Source organism: Dreissena polymorpha, chromosome 14 (assembly GCF_020536995.1).
Source record: "Dreissena polymorpha isolate Duluth1 chromosome 14, UMN_Dpol_1.0, whole genome shotgun sequence".
NCBI classification, from domain to species: Eukaryota; Metazoa; Mollusca; class Bivalvia; order Myida; family Dreissenidae; genus Dreissena; species Dreissena polymorpha.
In genome coordinates this window covers 66,748,743-66,767,238 of record NC_068368.1, presented here as the reverse complement: position 1 = coordinate 66,767,238, position 18,496 = coordinate 66,748,743, and the positions used below count along the sequence as shown (strand labels likewise).

The window sequence follows — 18,496 nt, the reverse complement described above, 5'->3', positions numbered from 1 at the left end:
ACGTAAAAGACGGAGTATGTATGCGTTGATTACGTTGGATCTTAGTGCCTCATGCCTTTGGAAATTCAGTCTTAATTTGTTTAAATATGGGACATAATTGTTCGTTAGGATCTTGAATTCGTCAATCGGTCGACTGACGATATATACAAAAATTAATGCCTGACGATATATAATGGTTTTGATTATTTTATTAAATTTCAGTACATCTGAGTTCCACTCTGAGTTCCACAGGTGGTTTTAATTTAGTATTTGTTTATATCAGAGATCATGAATCTGCAGTAACAGTATTATTAACTGAATACCGGTAGATCAATTCAATACAGGGAAAATACTTGTAGATTTAAGGCTAGTAGACCTACTGCCAATGTATACATTTTTGGGCCGAATTAACTATGATACCTTATCTGATAACAGTTCATATTAATCTATTTGTTTAACTCTAAATTTCCAAATTTTTGGTGTTAACAACACATCTTCCACAACGTCACTGGAATATTTACTGAAAGCGGTCACCAAGATACTGTTTTTTTCTTATCACCCTACTGAAGTATGATTTCATTTAAAGCCACACACCTTGAAATTAAGCACATGTTGATCAATACATATAGATGCAATTTAAAAGTGTGTAAAATTGTCCTTCAATCTATAGCCTAGTTAGCAAGTAAATTTTTATTCTGTTTAATTTTAAAACCGAAAGTAGAATTTCTTTACGTGTACGTCCGTTTCGTCAAACACGATTATTTTTAAGTTTTAACGCGCAAAAAAGACGGATTTCTACTTTGTAACCAATAGATATATTCTTATTGAGATAGATAAAATTAAATCTATAGCCTAGTTAACAAGTAATTTATTATTTTTCAACCGGTACCGCTTTTAAAACCGAAAGTAGGATTTCTAGACGTATACGTCCATTTTCGACAAACGTGATTATTGTTAAGTTTCAAAGCGCAAAAGAGACGGATTTCTACCTTGTTACCACCAGATATATTCTAATTGGCATAGATAAAATATGTTTCTTATTTATACTTAAATTTACTATACCATGTATTTCATTTCAAGATGTGTGGCTTTAAAGCACACCTTGAAATGAAATACATGTCAATCAATACATATAGATGCAATTTTAAAGTGTGCAAAATTGTCCTTAAATCTATAGCCTAGTTAGCAAGTAATGTATTAATTTTCAAACGATACTGCTTTTAAAACAGAAAGTAGGATTTCTATAGACCAGTTCACGTGTGACGTCACCCGCACCTGCGTGTTTACATCCGGACTACATTGGTAGGCAAAAGAAAGACACAATCAATGGGAAGAAATAGAGCGTGATCGTTCATATTTACACGATTTTATTTTTGAACATGCCAACAAGTTGTTCTACTTTACTGAAACACAGATTGAAAACAAGCAATAAATAGATCAATTCCAAATAAACAACATATAAAAATTAACTAAAATGGTATTTGTCTGGGAAAACTAACACGTTGACACATTAAATAAACATTTAATTAAATTAAAGGCAATATTTTTCATTTCATCGTTTGCATCAATCTTAAAATCATGTAAGCCTTTGTATTACTGTGTTTAAGTTCTGCATAAACCGATTATCGCGTTTTTATCAAATATTGTCCAGACTTCACTAACAACATGGTGTAAACCACACTGGGTGGCAGATGACAGTCTGGGCATTCAACACAATTGAGGATACCACCATGTCTTCTCTCTGGTAGTATTAAGCAGTCATTTGGTTAAATTATTTGCCGCTGAAATACTTAACAGTTGCTTAAATTAGATATGTTACATATTGTACAAATTAAAACTCATGTCCAATTTGGATTATCAGAAATTGTAAACAGTAAAGATATTAGCCCATTTCATTTATAAAAAATAAAGTATTCAATAAGTATATAATTTACGTAGAAAACATTTAACGTATTTAGCGGGTATCAGTTAATTAAAACCACGTCATTCTGCATGATTCTGTATGATGATTTAATGTTACAGCAATGCACGAACGACATCATAAAAACAAGAAATTACGCTTAACACCAACGGGGGTAAATACTGTTTTCAAAAAATAATAATAAAACAATATGTATATAGATATATGTGTGTTAAAATATTAAATATGTGTCACGCATACTACTAGTAACAAGTTTTCAATATACATGAATACACAGTTCAATTTGCATCATGTAAAGTTGTGTTTTTCAGCTGTATGTTAATTTTCCTCAATAGTGTCATTCTCTGTACAAAACCCATCAAAATTATAATTACATGTAAATACCGTCATGCACTTCGCTTATAATAGGGCTTTGGAGTACATAATTTTCAAAGCACCCCTTACACTTTCTATCACTCATTTTTATCACACTAGCGTACTCATGCCATTGATAATTATTATTTTATAATTAGATGTATTATTATTGTAATTTATTGAAGCTTTTATGCAAAAAATAATACCGCTAATACATTATAGAGCTCTTTGTTGTGTCAAATCGCCGGTCTTTCAGTCTTCAGACAATCTTTACTTTGATACTTATGACGCATTGTTTTAAGATGCAAATAAGTGTATTAATACATTCTTTTTGCACTAAATATTATATTTTTGAAATAGTATTTAGGTGTTGTTTTTTTGGACCTTCTTTTCGATTCATTTACTAAACAAGTGTCGTTATCCATATGTTTTGCGCTACTATAACCCATGCTTTTGCCTACCAGTGCATTGCGCATGTGCAAAAATCAAAACAATAACAATGAACTGCTCTATATGTAAATTGTATACGTCCATTTTGACAAATGCGATTATTTTGAAGTTTTTAACCACAAACAAAATGGATTTCTACCTTGTAACAACCATATATATTCTCATTTGCATAGATAAAATATGTTTCTTATTTATAATTAAATTTTCTATGTCAAATAAGTTGTGTGGCTATAAGTAATTAACTGCAGACTCAGTCACTCTGTTTTAATATATTCACAAATGCCAAAATGGGGGTACGCGTGTGACCGTGCAAAACATAGCTTTACCTTTTAACATACAGGCCTTCAGCAAAGAACTTTGACCACAAGGCATCCCTGTGCTTTAATCTTTAATTTATTACATTTTATAACCAATTTGTGTTGCTTTGATTCATCAATATTATGTATTTAAAATGACATGAAAACATTTATAATAGAAAGATTCATCAGCTTTTAAACGACTTTTTATTTTTAGCCTACCTGAATTTTCGCAACAGTTTTTAATTCCAATTCAATTGACGACAATTCGCTTCACTCTTATAATTTTATTTAATCTTTAGCCCATTCTGGACCGTCGAGAAAAATTCGTTCCCTTCAGCATTCTTTGACAGACTTGATACTCCTATAAATATGAGGTCGATTTACATCGGGGTAGCTTACGTGTAATTATTTGGACTAACAGACTTGACAGACATCTTGGAAATACGACTACTTTGCGGTGAGGCCGCCTTTTTACGGCCGTGTGTGTTGTTGTAGGTTATTTACAGGTCGTTCCCGCGTCTTCGTGACTACATTTGGTATCGACCTGCCCCTGTGATGGTTCAGGGAAGACAATCTCAAGACAAATTCTTGTCTGGACGCAGCTCCGCCGAGGGAGTGCAGCAAGCAGCTCTGCCTTTATGGCCACTCTCGTCACCGGCCGTCGTCTTCAACCCCGAGAAGGTTTCCCCAGTGCGTTGAGCGCACTGAGTACCGCCGCCCCGGGTCCACTCTCTAGGGCCACACCCTCGATGTTCTGATGCCAACACCAGGTCCACCCCGTACGTCCTCCATATTGGTAAGCTCCCTGTCCCGCTCTCTCCAGTCCCTCTCTTGGAAAGTATAGTGTGAAAGCCACACTACCTCCTAGGCCCTTGCATACAGAGTGGCTCGGGCCCCCGGTCTTCAAGATCCTGGAGATAGCGAACCCCCGTCGATGTACCAGTCCCTCTCTTGGAAAGTATAGTGTGAAAGCCACACTACCTCCTTGACCCTTGCAAACAGAGTGGCTCGGGCCCCCGGTCTTCAAGGTCCTGTATCAGCGGTTGACGAGACCGCTGTATCTTCGGGGAGACAGCGAACATAGCAGTATAGAACACGTCCGGCTCGAGGGTGGCGGACTCAGCTGGATTAGCAGAGCCACCCGCACAAGTTCCCTCTATAAGGAAATATGTACAGGTGAGAAGATCTTCTGCGGGTGACTCTCGCCTCGGTCGCGACGCGCACGCTCCAGCTGCTGACCGAGCCTTTTTACGGCCAACTTTAGTGGTATCCTATATAGCAAAATAAAAGGATCCATTCTAGACTCCACGAACGAAACCTGATAAGAGTAGTCTCGATAAAAGGATTGGTACCGGATGTCCGGCATACTGCTTCCCAACGGCCAAATCCATGCAGCAATTTAGATGTATTGTTCAGTGTTGATGACAGATGTTATTCTTTAGTCTGGCAAATATTCTTCGGAGTTATGAAACAACTAAAAGCTACATCAACACTTTATTGAAAAAAGGACTCTGGTGCCCCAGATGTGTCGAATACCCCTTACTAATAGAACTGCATATTGGTGCGGCCTTGGGGAACAAGGAGGATCTCACTGTGATTTAGACACTGAATGTTTCTCCAGATCAAGCATCTGGGCGTTAAGCTCAGAAAAGGGGTTTACAGTCAACTCGTACCTAAGTCAACTCGCACGGTAGTCAACTCGCACGTTTTTTGGTTAACTCGCACGGAAGTCAACTCGTACCTAAGTCAACTCGCACGGGTAGTCAAAATATTGATGTATTAATGGGTTCTAAATGAGTTATTTATGCATAAAACAAAATACTTTCAGAGTTTAGGTCAATACTTTTTAATGAAAAATATTCACAAAATAACACAAACAAATTCACAAAATATTGTTTACACCATGGTAACGTTATCGGCACATTATAACAGACATTTTAAGTACTTTTAAATATTTGTTTAACTATTATTTTAAGTTTTATTTCATTATTAACACACATTATCAAAGCTTTATATATGTACACAAGTATAGACATACATCTATATACTTTTATTTTAATATTTATTTCAATATATTTACACACAGTATCATAGATTTACAATATGTACACAAGTAGACATACATCTACATACTTTTCTTTTAATATTTATTTCAATATTTACATACATTAACAAAGCTTTACAATATGTACACAATGAGACATACATCTATATATTTTTTTAAATATTTATTTCAATATTTACACACATAATCAAAGACCCCCTATCAGTAATAGCCTTATCTACTCCTCGATAATCAGTACCCTCATCAGCTCTGAATGACTGACAGATTATCTGTTTATTGTAATTTTAGTGGTGAAAAATAGGGTATTATTACTGATTAGGTGACAGCTGTTTTCAATATCTTTTATAGCTCATTAAAAGTAAAAAATATAAGCTTATACAAAATTTATAACAATTAAATAGAAATTAGAATACAAATAATTAAAACACAAAAAACATGAACGCAGAAATAGAGCTCTACATAGACTTTCCACTTTTATAAATCAACACGCGAACAATTAAACGTATTTGAATTAATAATTGCAAATTAAATATATTCCGATATTGGTTAAAAATACTTGGATCAAGTGATAACAGTATCACAAAAACAAACTTTCATGTAATATACAAATAAACAACGTTTATTAAATAACTTCAAGCAAAGCTGGTATATTGAGAAAAGCTGGTATATTGAGATAACTACTTGACTTTATGACAAATCAGAAATAAGAAATACAACACACCACAATATAAAAAAGTGAAACTCCAGCTGCTGGAGCAGTATTGAATTTTCATTAAAAACAATAAGTCGGTCCTTTATTTAAGGCAAGTGACCGATTGCCCAAACAGTACAAAACAGCACAATACAGCACAATACAAACCAACATAAACACAAAATATGAATAAAGCTGGGGTCACTGCCTTGGAACGGTCAATGCAAAGCATTGGGGGTTTAAACCTGGTTATAGAGCGCTCAATCTCACACTTGGCCCAGCAATATTCATAATACATTTAAGTGTAAATAAACAATGTTTCTTAAAAAATAATAAAAACACAATACCACCACCAGCCTCTGAAGGCTGAAAATATAACAACATCGAAGATATGTACGGGTATACACTCTACTGCATCCACGCAGCACAAATCAAACTGTTGTGCAATGCAATATAAAGAAGTGAAACTCCAGCTGCTGGAGCAGTATTGAATTTTCATTAAAAACAATTAGTTGGTCCTTTATTTAAGGCAAGTGACCGATTGCCCAAACAGTACTTGGCCCAGCAATATTCATAATACATTTAAGTGTAAATAAACAAGGTTTCTTAAAAAATAATAAAAACACAATACCGCCACCACACGATTTCGATTATCTTCACATTAATTAGAAATCTAAAGCGATCGTTATAAAAACATAATACGCGAAAATAGAAAATGTAAGTTTTGCAACGGACACGCTATAGAAAATGAGCATCACTTTCCACTTGTTTGACATTCTAATGCAGTCGGCAAATAGACTTTTTCTTAAGTTATGAAATATTATAGTATACAATGATATGAATGGTACTTACCGGTTTCGCATGTTTTCGGTGTTGCCATTTTTGGCAACTATCGCATTCAATTGCTTGCTGCCTTGGACCCACATCCCTTGAACACAATATACACGGATAATCCATCACACAAAAACGCATGAATTCACTATACGTATGTATTCCGTGGCACATATATGTTGATAATGATAACCTATTCTTAATTTAGTCGAGTTATATACATAACTAAGATCTATTATGAAATAACCGCATGCAACAAACATCACCTAATTTTCGTTTTAATTTTCTTTAATTTAACTTACACCTGATTATAAAAGTAAAACTTTTTAATTACAAGCTAAATTAACTTTAATTGAATCGTGCGCGGTATACAACACCCTTTACAACATTCTCCGTTTTGTGACAAACATTAAAGTATCAATGATTAATTATCATACTAATTTAGTTTAATTGATTAATGCTTTGCCATTTTAATAATTGTCAGTTGTATATAAAACCTTTCACACCTATTACAAACATTCATATAACCCGTGAAAAACACCGACCACAAGTGTAAAAGAGCCATTAAATGTGACAACCGTTTATTCAGATTATTGAAAAAGGACATAATTTCTTTTATTTTTACTTATAATCTTCTTATAAACTATTAATCATATTACATCCTTCATCTATTTCTATATATTTTTTCGAGGCGTGCGAGTTGACTTCGAAAAGTGCGAGTTGACCAGAAATGCCGTGCGAGTTGACCAAAAAACGTGCGAGTTGACTACCGTGCGAGTTGACTTAGGTACGAGTTGACCGGCACCCCAGAAAAGGAATAGGGTTTCCAGTTACCAAAATTGTTGAGGTTGTTCAGAATAGATTTGTCGAATTAAAGAAATAGGGTTATAAAAAGGCACAAGAACGAGAAAACTTGGCATCAGCAGATAAACTGCCAATGGTGCAAAATAGGAAATAAGCACTATAAATATGACCGTCACAGGCGATCCAGCAAGTATGTTTAGGTAAAAGCAAAACATTTAATAATTATTCTAGCAAATGTTGACTTTGTTTATATGTGTCACATTGAATCGGTCAAAATCAGCTATCCGTTAAGAAGTGTACCAGATGCGCTGTGGCGATGTTATTGGCTCCTTCTGTCAACATGAAATATAATTCTCACAAAGAGCAGATGATTTCCTATCGGATATTCGTGAATATTATTATGTTGCTAGCACAACTCTTGTTAATCCCATACCTTTCATGTGTAACAAACTTATCCAAGTTCGCATGTTTTAAATACATCTATACATCACAAACTAATCTGCCATACTGAAAGTATCTTCGTTTTCAGACTGAGTTACCAACAATTCGGAATCGATCTTGTGTTCAAGGATGTTCGTTCTTTAAGGTGTTTAAATGTAATTGCAAGTAACAAGATTATTCTGTATTTTAATTTATGTGTTTTTGTATACATAAATATGGCAGTTTGTCGGATTTGGTTCATGAAGACGAGCTCGGTTTGGTAGGGCAGGTAGGAGACAGGCCGGTATACATGACATGGTATGTACGGACTATACGGACCATGGACCATACGGCCCAGATTGGCGGACCATACGGGCCAGGTCGGCGGACAACAACAACAGCATTTATTCCGCAATAAAGCTTATACAAGCCCGCATTATATACTTAGTATTCATTATTTAATTTAAAGTATATATCGCATACTTATTTGTTATTTGATAAAATTAATTTGGTATTATTCATAATATGATTATATGTGCTACCTCATTTACGGGCAAAAGCTTTTTAAGTTTTTTTGATAACCATGTATTTGTAATAAATATATTGACATGATTGTGTTCAAAATATGATAATTGTTGCAATAATTGATTAATGCGTCCAAAAAAATCAATCTTAAAACGAGTTATATGTTCCAAGCTTAAAGATCTAGCATCTTTTTTTTTTCTAGCCACAGGAATTTATAGCTGGTTCGGTGTCTGTGGTATAGTGGATGGGGTGTCTGCTAACTGGCTTAGTCACTGGGAGGTCTCTGTATTGATCCTTTAATTGGGAGCATTCTTTAAATAACCCTAAAGACATACTATGGCGTACCATTTGGGTTGAAAGTCAAGAAGACCTACACGTTAAAAAGATAAATGTACGTCGAAGTACAATAATTGTACATCGACATGAATATAAAATACACTTCAAAGTATATATTTGTACATCAAAGTACAATTTGTACTTCGATATACATGCTTGTACTTCTACGTACATATTTTCTGAACAGCCAATCAAAACACTAGTCTCTTGAGCCGCTTTTCCTTCAGATTTATTCATAATTAATGTTTAAAATCTCTTTTTTTAGTTGAGGACAAAATGAATAAAAATATCAGAATGGCAAAAAAACAACACATAGAAGTTTCAAGTATTTAATGCATTGAAATAGATTACTAGTATATGCAAATTTGAAGAAGATTCAATTGTTACCTTTTTAAAATTAAAATTATTCAGCATATTGTGTGTATGAAATGATCATGCGGGGCGGAGCATCACGACCGTCCAGCGCATTACTGTGTAGGAAATTCCCAATAGTAACAAGTTACCAAGCATTAATGGGATAAATAATTTATTATAAACTCCCCGTTGGTCGTATTTTGTGATAACCATAACTAGCATAAGTCAGAGGTTAATTCCGCCACGCCAGGTCAATAAATACGCACAATATCTATGAGTTAGCGGTCGATAGTCGCATAATTTGGTATAAATTATAATAATAATAATGTTTAATAAATACGCACAATATCTATGAGTAAGCGGTCGATAGTCGCTTAATTCGGTATAAATAATAATAACAATAATGTTCAATGTCAAAAATCTCTAAAAGCAACAGACGTAAGGTGTCCTCTGATTGGCAATCACTCAAGGGTCGGTGAAAATTGTACGTTGAAGTACATTTCTCGTTCTACTTAGTAGGTCTTGTACTCTTTCGACGTCATGGTACGTCATATAGACACTAAGTACTGGTCCTACCCAGGAAACAGTTTGTTTCATCAAATGTCTCAATTCAACTTGACAGCTTGCTAAAGCAGTTGCATTTAGCATACAGTACACTGATTTAACATAATCAAAATCATGTGATGTGTCAATCAATTTTGATTGACAAATTTGACAGGATTTTTTTTAATCCAATAAGTTTTAGACTGTCAAATAACACACACTACGTATTGAAAGCCATACCTGGAGCTTTCGTCTGTATATCACTGACTTCATCAGAAGAATGATTTCTACTGTTGGGAAACGTTAACACCACTAATTGTCTTCTTATTTATTATCAATGTATAATTATGTGTAACAGCATAACAACATACTTGATTCGCAATTTTCATATTTAATAAATACAGGTATCTTGCAGGTTTCTAATTTTCTTTCGCAAACTATTGTTGAATAGTTTATTTTTGTCGCCACTAAAAAAATAGCCATTTTGTAGCAATTCTAAAATCACAGTCTAAACTGCATACACTTAGCTCTATAGTTACAATTTGAATGCAAATATTAGAATGCATCATGTTATATCATCCATTTTTTTTTTATTTAAACATTCAAATAACACATAACACAGTACATATATAAAAAGGTATGTGGTATTGTGTGGAGATACAAAACACTTCACATCATTTATTTGCACATAAAATAAAAGTTAAAAAATATGTAAAACTAAAACACTGTCATCAACCTACATTTCAAGAATATTTACGTATAAGAAATTACAAAGTGGTGTTATTGTATTACCTTTTACTAAATTAACATTGCTGGTTTTGTACTAGCCATAAAACATTTATCATGGATTAACAAGTAACAACCAATTTATTAATTACACAATAGAACGGAAATCATATTAATTGCATTATGCATTTACTAAACAAGCTATTTGCTACTGTTTAGAATTACACTATCTTACTAAAAATGATCACAGGTACTTAGTGCTTTTACATACTTGTGGTAAGTTTTGTATTACTAGTTTGACAATTATCGGCAGACACTTGTTGATATACAGACAAAATTTGCATGGGAACTCGCATATTTTTTCAGCATAATTGCCTTTAATTTGTTAATTTAACAACCCTTTGACAATGTTTGCACATCTGATCTTATTATACAATAGCTGATTTTTGTTTATAGATAGACATATATAGACTTTTCAAAGTTCTATAAAAGTTCACACATGTTCCATCCAAGTAAACAAACGGAACCAATAAAGATCACCACAGATAATAACTGTGTGTATAGCTTGGAAATTTGATAGTTCAGGAATCCCTCCTTTGTTGATTTCTGTAAACCAAAACTGTCAGTTTTGCTGGATAGAATGGCTTGTATGATGCCCAGCTCCAGCCTTCGCAGAACAGCTTCTAAAAACGGAAAACCAACAAATATCTTAAAATTTGATCAATAATGCAGACAATTTATAATGTCTTGTTTTTGTTGATTTCGAATTTGGGAGATTTTTTACGTATTATTGTGGTACGAACATCCAACGGTATCGGATTTTGTGGTTTTAGGCATGAACTTATTATAGTGATATGTAACCATTCGAGGATTTCGGTAAAGTGCGAGCAGACGAGGTGTTAATACGTTAAAAATTAAAGCTAAAAGACTAAACAGTTAGATCGGAATATCTTTAAATTTTGTGAATAAATGTGTTTCTGGTGGATAACAACGACAACTTGCCCGAATATTGCTCATAATCACACGTAAAACCTTTTTCTGAGACATTGTGTACACACCGGTCTTACTGACAATAACGAAGTGACGTCACCATCTATGTATAGAATGCTTTCTGAGAGCGAACATTCTATACATAGATGGTGACGTCACTACATTATTGTCAGTAAGACCGATGTGTACACAATGGAGAGCGAATGGAAAATGCGTCACATATTCTGACAAATAAACAGTAAGGTGTCGTTATTGAAATACCGCGAGAATACTGGAAGAATAGAGATGTCAACTATAATGTTTAAAACAAATAATTTTTTAACAAGCGTTTGTGATTTGTCAGGATAATAATAAGGATAGATATCGGAAAGATCTAAGCAAATAAATTCGACAGAAATCTGAGATTCGGCAATATATAAAAGACGGGTTATGTTCATCTAAATTGTGTTTGGTAAAGACTGTCACTATATGTAGTGAACCAGTCTTCGGCTTATACCCACTGAAGAAGAGCATTCAGGGGAGATAATTTAGTAATGACTTAATTCTGGAACGGTTGCGAAGAAAAACAAATAATGCGAGAATATTTAGTGCGATTCGCTACACAATTAAGATGTCATTGATATAACTTTTCCTGAGGTATGCATTTACATGTGATTTAGCATATGTCAAAGTGTTTTTGATTTGTTAAAGTTCATAAATAGCATCGCGAAAATATATGTCGCGTGGCAAATTTTTTTGAGACGTATCCATATGTGGTATTCCTATGTAATTTTATGTCTAAATTCCCATATGTATGAACGGTCAACGCCCGCTTCGCGGGCTTTTGCCCGTATTAAGTAATGTAAAGTAATCAACAATGATTTCTTTCAGTGACGTCAACGCTGAAACCGTCCACGATGTTGTACTAGATGGTACACCTCCGTGGTGGATGGTGGTTCAAGAAAGGTTCGCGGAAGCTAGTACCTAGTGAAGGCTATGCGTTTGTGTGGAAGAGAACCCTGGTCTCTGGTGTGACGGAGTGGCGATGTAGCGTCCGAGGAAAGGGAACTGGTTGTCCGGCGGTCATCAAGCAAACTGAGGATGCCTTTGTGAAAAGATGACGAGAACACAGTCACCCAGCAAACCCCGTTCCTTACTGCTGTTCAGAACGCGAAAGAGGTAATTATATTTGATTTATCTGTCATAAAATGTCCAAACAATTTTTTTATTGGTTCAACGTCGAAAGTATACAGGACTTAAAACTAATCGAACTCTTTATTATTATGTGTTTCGTTTTTAATTACAGAATTAAATAAAATTTTCAATCATTTAATAGTTGCTAGTATGTGTTTCGCTTTAAATTACATATCAAAGCGACAGCCCGAGGTGACATGTTCGAGAGTGCACCCATCATTGTCCGTCGTGTGTTGGAGGAATTAAACGACCCAAACCTACTACCTGGTGCTCGAAACTGTGAGAAGAATCTGTGTAAACTCGCAAACAGGTGTCGCAAGTAAATGCGACCAACAGACCCAGTATCGACAGAATTTTGAGGTAAGATAGATCACATTCGTTCTGTGCATAATAGTTTAGTTAAAACCTATCTATTTTAGCTCGATTACATCGAACGCCGTAGGCTTATATACACGCTTTCGATTTCTATAAATGGCGGCTATAAGTGGCAACTTAAAAACAAATAGATGACGTTCAATATATCACTAATTCCATATTTTGTTGATTTTTTTACAGATGTTAATGGGTAACGTACAATAGTCCATTGAAAATTTCTTTTTCAGCACGATGAGCAGTACCTGAGCGATGCGCTCAACGATCCCTTTTACAGGGGAACGGTCACGGTAAAGGACCAGAAGCACGTGATTCTGGCGACTGACACGCAGTTGGAGCTGCTGGCGAAAGCTAAAACCTGGTACTTGGACGGAACCTTCAAAGTCATGAAGGCGCCAATAACGCAGCTGTTCTCAATACATGCCTTCGTGAAGTATGAAGATGTAGTGAAACAGCTGCCACTGTGCTTCGTTCTCATGACTGGGAGACAACAAAGGGATTATAAAAAGGTAAATATTTAATCACGTATTTGATAACTAATGCTATTTTCAGTATGGTTTATTTTCAGTTATTTTCAGTTATTATTGATATTATTATAACCATCTTTTCAGGTGAAGCAGAAAGTTAACTCGCGTAAAATATTTGATAACTAATGCTATTTTCAATATGGTTTATGTTCAGTTTTTATTGATATTATTATTATCATAATCTTTTCAGGTGTTGCAGAAAGTAAACTCGCGTCACATATTTGATAACTAATGCTACTTTTAGTATGGTTCATTTTCAGTTAGTATTGTTTGTTCATTAATCTTTTCAGGTGTTGCAGAAAGTGAACACTCTTCTCAGTGAACCGAAAGTAACAACGTTCGTTGTTGACTTTGAGGCCGGTCTATGACAGGCTTTGCGCCAAGTCTACACGGATCCCGATATCAAGGGCTGCGCCTTCGACTTCGGCCAGGCAATGTGGCGAAAGTGTCAGGAGATTGGACTCAGTACGGCGTAGGAGAGTAAGGATCGAGTATATAAGTTGCTACGGAAGTGCTTCGCGCTCCCTCTTCTGCCACCAGCTGACATCCGTCCCGCGTTCGGTAAAATAGAGGAGAAAGGCCAAAGCGAACAACTAGCCCCCTTCTTCGCCTATGTTGAAAACACGTGGCTGACGAACAACGTATGGACAGTTGACAACTGGTCGGTGTACGGGAGATCAGCGAGGACCAACAACGACGTAGAAGGCTGGCACAACCGCCTTAACCGGCGGGCGAAGAAGGGAAATCTCTCATTCTACCTGCTAATCACTCTGCTGTTTGACGAAGCTAAAGAGGTGCCTATGCAGTGCAAGCTCATCAAGGAAAAGAAATTACATCGTCATCAGAGTAGGCAGACCCGTGCCACCCAAGGGCGTTTGTGCGCGGCTTGGGACCGCTATGGGAAAAAAGAGATTAGTACAAGTGAGCTTCTAAATGAGTGCTGTAGACTGTATGGACCTGTGTAAATGTGCACGTGTGTTTGTTTGTTTGCTACTGTGAACGATTGAGTAAAAAGGTATATATCTGTTTGTTTGTTTTGTTGTATATAATAAATATTTGTTCTTATACATTGCGAGTCTAGATCTCGAAATTGTTATGAATATAGTTTATATATATATATTTGTTTTATTTGTTTGTTTTTTGTTTGATTGTATGTATGTAATAAACCTTTGTTCTTGTACATTCGTTTGCTCACATCTCACAAAATTGCTATATATGTTTTTTTTCTGTTTTACATATATATGTATTTGTTTAAAAGTATTCTATATATATGTGTGTCTGAAATTGATGAGTATTTTGGATGTCGATATTATAACAAACAATAAAGGAATTTACAAACGTATCAATATTTGTGTCCTTACATGCTTGAATGAACATGAAATACTACAATTTTTAATATTTTCTTAAATTTATTCTTACAATATTGAAGGAACATGAAAGAAATATTAATTAAGACATGGTCCGTATGCTTCCCAAATCTGAGCCATATGGTTCGCAAATCTGGGCCGTATAGTCCGATAATGCTTACACGATGAAATAATATGAAACATGCTTTAATGAACATGAAATACTACAATTTTAAAATTTTCTTAAATTTGTTCATACAAAATTGAAGGAACACGAAAAAAATAATAATGAAGACATTGTCCGTATGCTTCGCAAATCTGGGCCGTATGGTCCGCAAATCTGGGCCTTATGGTCCGATAATCTGGGCCGTATAGTCCCTAATCCCATGACATTGGGCGACATACGTAAGGTCGTTCATACATTTGCAAGGCCAACTGTCAAAAGTTTTTCACCGTCCGAAATATCGTGCCACAGTAAAAATGACAATGTTAACAAAATTTATATGTAAACAAGTAATATTTGTTCACTTTGTCATTTGGCTGGACAATCACTAATGGTGTTGCAATATCATTTGTGTCTATTGCACGATGGTCTAATATGTGTAAGACAGATATACCTTGCATGCTAATACCTCATTTTACATAGCACTTATCTACGGGAAATATGCAGGTTACCATGCATGCTAATACCTCATTTTACATAGCACTCATCTACAGGAAATATGCAGGTTACCTTGCATGCTAATACCTCATTTTACATAGCACTAATCTACAGGAAATATGCAGGTTACCTTGCATGCTAATACCTCATTTTACATAGCACTTATCTACGGGAAATATACAGGTTACCTTGCATGCTAATACCTCATTTTACATAGCACTCATCTACGGGAAATATGCAGGTTACCTTGCATGCTAACACCTCATTTTACATAGCACTCATCTACGGGCAATATGCAGGTTACCTTGCATGTTAATACCTCATTTTTCATAGCACTCATCTACGGGAAATATGCAGGTTACCATGCATGCTAATACCTCATTTTACATAGCACTCATCTACAGGAAATATGCAGGTTACCTTGCATGCTAATACCTCATTTTACATAGCACTCATCTACAGGAAATATGCAGGTTACCTTGCATGCTAATACCTCATTTTACATAGCACTTATCTACGGGAAATATACAGGTTACCTTGCATGCTAATACCTCATTTTACATAGCACTCATCTACGGGAAATATGCAGGTTACCTTGCATGCTAACACCTCATTTTACATAGCACTCATCTACGGGCAATATGCAGGTTACCTTGCATGCTAATACCTCATTTTTCATAGCACTCATCTACAGGAAATATGCAGGTTACCTTGCATGCTAATACCTCATTTTACATAGCTCTCATCTACGGGAAATATGCAGGCTACCTTGCATGCTAACACCTCATTTTACATAGCACTCATCTACAGGAAATATGCAGGTTACCTTGCATGCTAATACAGTACCTCATTTTACATAGCACTCATCTACGGGCAATATGCAGGTTACCTTGCATGCTAATACCTCATTTTACATAGCACTCATCTACGGGAAATATGCAGGTTACCTTGCATGCTAATACCTCTTTTTACATAGCACTCATCTACGGGAAATATGCAGGTTACCTTGCATGCTAAAACCTCATTTTACATAGCACTTATCTACGGGAAATATGCAGTTTACCTTGCATGCTAATACCTTATTTTACATAGCACTAATCTACGCGAAATATGCAGGTTACCTTGCATGCTAATACCTCATTTTACATAGCACTCATCTACTGGAAATATGCAGGTTTTCTTGCATGCTAATACCTCATTTTACATAGCACTCATCTACGGGAAATATGCAGGTTTCCTGTAAAATTGCCTGCCTTACACAGCCATGACACCATTTCCTTTATAGCATAACATCAGAGCTAACAGGTGCAAAGTATTGCAACATTATTTTGTTTTAATCTTTTTGTTTGTTCAAAGATTAGTACCTTCGAAATTATGATGACCGTATTTCTTTGATTGGATAGCATGAACACGGGTAATGAAAACAACATACTGTTTACTTGTGACAGCAATTTATTTGTTCTTATCGAAGCAAAAATCATTCAATGATACATGTTACCATTTTAACGCTTAACATATACTGTATGAATTGCATTGGTCATATATTGTGAAGATACAGATTTTCCATGGCAAAAACATCTTCTGTACCTTCTATATACAGTATCATGGAACTTGACACGTCGACAATTATTTGAAAGAGTTTAGTATTATACCGTAACATGCTGTAAATTCAACATGCAATAACATTAATTCATGGGAAAGACAAAGACACAATATTGTAATTGCATACACATTAAATGTGAGAAACGCATCTAAGTTCTTTTTAAATTAAGAAATTCTTACAAATAAATTATCAACTGTATTCAGATCAATTTAGACGTTTGTTTAAATATTTTGAAAACTATCGATAAATCTTACAATATACATGAATGTATCAAAAGTTTTAAAGAGAACTTTGCATTGCCTACACAAGATTACTGAAAATTTGAAAATACGCTGGTCAAAAATATCAAACCAGGTTAAATCACCTTTCGCGAGTGTACAATTTTACAAAACAATAAAATTTTAACATACACTGAGGGCATAACATTAACCTGGACTCTGACAACCTGCAAACCAATGTGGAAAGAATGATTTTGTGATACCATATTCTGTATTTACATAATTACACACACTATTTACAGACACACTCTTTTACATGACACTTAAAATGGGGCACACTTGTCAGTTATATCACTATGAGAGAGCAGGCTATGTATTTATGTATGTGAATTATAAAGAATCCGCACTCTGGGAGAACCAGGCTTAATGCACGTGCTTACAATGTTGTTCAAGATAAGCCTGTGCAGTCAAGTGCTTATAATGTTGTTCCAGATTAGCCTGTGCAGTCCGCTGGAACACCTTAGGAAAGACATTTTCAACCATCATAGAATTCTTCCTTTCAAAAAAGTTCCTTGTAAACAAAAATCCCGTCTAGGTGGACAGTGTTTCCGCTGATTAGCCTACGCAGACTGCACACGTTTATCTGGGACAACACTTTATGCACATGCACTAAGCATGATATTCTCAAAGCGCCACTCATATGAGCATGTATGTGAAAAAAATTTTCAACATCTCTATTAATGTAGGAATGCTGCTGATGGGTAACTAAGTTGTCTACAAGTGAAAAATGAATATTTATTTACATACTCTTATAGATTATTTTTGTTTGTATAATCATATGTTTCCGCATACATTCATTTAGAAAATGTGGGTATGTTATACCTTACGATTTACACGGAAAATATCAACATAAAGCTTGTTAATATTTAAATTCACATTCAATATGTTTTAGCATTGTAACATGATATAAAATTTATGAAATTTGTTTCACAACAGACAAAAACCACTAATGCTACATAATTATACTAGATTTAATTAGAACTGCATATATTAGTAAATATGTTATGTTATTATGTACATTTGCAATCTCTATTAAGCACTTAAAACTTCATTTCCAACAACCATGTGAACAATGCTAAAGTGTATAAGAAAATATGTATAAAATAATTACCTATACTATAATAATACATAAATCTTTTACAATTATATTATCAACAAACTAATATGCTTAATTAAAACCTAATCTAAAACACTGCGATATAATAGAAGTTATTGTTACAATAATGTTGTAAGCAACAGTAAAGCATG

General features: G+C 34.8%; 2 protein-coding genes and 1 long non-coding RNA gene across 10 annotated transcripts in view; 1 reads left to right on the top strand and 2 right to left on the bottom strand.

Annotated features, from left to right (window-relative positions):
• Positions 1-18,496, bottom strand: part of LOC127858464 (neurofascin-like) — a 254,106-nt gene that overhangs the window by 73,537 nt on the left and 162,073 nt on the right. The window contains exon 21 of one of the 8 annotated variants that reach the window (XM_052395649.1): positions 16,955-17,707. The exons of 2 other annotated variants lie outside the window; for them this stretch is intronic. The gene's annotated coding sequence lies outside the window, so the exon portion shown is untranslated. Of the gene's footprint in view, positions 1-16,801; positions 17,708-17,929; positions 18,071-18,277; positions 18,360-18,496 lie in introns of those variants that run through there. 5 more of the 8 variants (XM_052395651.1, XM_052395653.1, XM_052395648.1 and 2 more) reach the window with 5 other exon arrangements.
• The window catches only part of LOC127857451 (uncharacterized), a 295,553-nt gene that overhangs the window by 217,048 nt on the left and 60,009 nt on the right, over positions 1-18,496 (bottom strand). The gene's annotated exons all lie outside the window — the stretch shown is intronic.
• Positions 12,660-14,380, top strand: LOC127858472 (uncharacterized). Its single transcript, XR_008038948.1, has 3 exons — positions 12,660-12,821; positions 13,064-13,342; positions 13,651-14,380. It is a non-coding gene; the product is annotated as an uncharacterized LOC127858472 (long non-coding RNA).